Here is a 1,785-nt window from a genome sequence, read left to right on the forward strand (position 1 = left end):
TCTCTTCATGAAGGCAGGTATCGAGCAGGGTCATGTTATCAGAACAAACTGTTCTTGAATTGATGCTAGAATTATGGGGGAGCCCAGAATCCATCTGCTTGTCCACAGGTTATGACCAACTCTGTTTTACTGTGGCAGTCATATTGTGACAACAACAAAACAAACAAACATAAAAGACACCTCCCTTTCCCCCCAAAACAAAAGAAACAAAAAGAAAAACATTGTCAATCATCGCCCTGAGGTATAAGGCGATTGCTTTGATAATATCAATAATGAATCCAACAGCATAGAATTTAAGGTACTGTTGATATGAATAGTTTATGTGAGTGTAGTCCAACTGTGAGCTGCAATCCACGAGTTGTTGCTTTGTACAGATTGATTTCTTCTTTGATTGAGCTCTGTTTACATTGAGCGTGGGGGTTGGTGCTAGGGAAAATTTCCTATATCATTTCTATCAGATCCCTGCCCATCAGATTAAAACCTGTCATATTAATGCAAGAGGAGCATTGAGGTACAGAATATATGGTGATTCTGGGTTCCCTTTCTTGGGACACCCCTAAGCCAGGGGTCCCACCCAAGGTCCAATGATCACCATTTCCACAGTTTTGGGGTGGCCATCCTTTGCTTCCACTCACATCCGAGTATTTCAGGAATACAGGTAGATTGAGATAGGGCCCAGGGCATTCAGTTGGACTTTTTCATTGAGAGCTTCTGGTGTGGCCCTTGGGGGATGCCATGTTCAAAGGCCAGCATATAAGGTCATCATAGTGCTTAGTCCATGGCATGGTTCACTGAGGGTTGAGTAGAAACCTATTCACGATGTCTACCCAGGAACATAGAACAGGGTTTAGTCTCCCCTTAGGTTCCCTGCAATGATTGCTTAGCATCCCTTCCAGATGTGAGGCTGCTCCTCCCTTTCACCCACCAGACCCACCATCAGAAATACCAGGGCCACTTCTGAAGTGCAGCTGCTCTCCTCCCCTGGCCTTACCTTGATTTTCCAGGCAGGCTCTCCTCTCGTTCCTGTGGAGGGGCTGTTGGTTTGTCGCAGCTCTGCCTCAATGTTGCGCAGCATCAAGTGGATCATCCTCTCCCTTTTCTCCTTCTGGAAGGAGTGACCCAGCCAATGGGAGGTCTCCTCTTTCGAGGTGGTTCTAATGAAGTGCACATAGCTGGGTGATACTTGGTTCATGGCTGGCAGCAAACCCCAGCTTTTCTACAGAACATTCTGCTTTTGAGTTCACCACCCTCAGCGGGAACCTTTTTCTCTAGCTGGGAAATGCGAGTCTCATCCCAATTCTGGTTTCCAAGCCTGGCCCACTAGCTTGTGTTATAAACCAGAAAACCAAACGCACTGCCATCGTGTCCTCCCAACTCATTGTGACCCCAGAAGAAAGGGTGGAATTGCTGCTGCGGGTTTCTGAGTCTCTAACTCTTTACGGGAGTAGAAGGGCTCGTCTTACTCCCCAGGAACGACTGGTAGTTTCAAACTGCTGACCTTGTGGCAACCACTAAGCCATCAGGGCTCCTAGCTTGTGTTACAGGGTCTCTTTCATCCAACGACCTGAGTTTTGGCCGACAGATCAGTTTGCCCATCAGCAGACAAAGATGAGTGTAGCACATACTTGTCTGTAAATCTCCTAACACGGCACCTCTAGGCTTGTCCATTGGAAAGAGTTTCTGAGGTCTGCATGGCCCCCCCTTTCTGTGGGGAGCTCTTCTGTTTAGTGAGAGGCAAGAGGATTTTGATAATATGAGGTTTCTTCCTGCAGTCACTTATTGTCA

This window comes from Echinops telfairi, unplaced genomic scaffold (assembly GCF_000313985.2).
Source record: "Echinops telfairi isolate 266 unplaced genomic scaffold, ASM31398v2 ScPeMD7_70;HRSCAF=299, whole genome shotgun sequence".
NCBI lineage: Eukaryota > Metazoa > Chordata > Mammalia > Afrosoricida > Tenrecidae > Echinops > Echinops telfairi.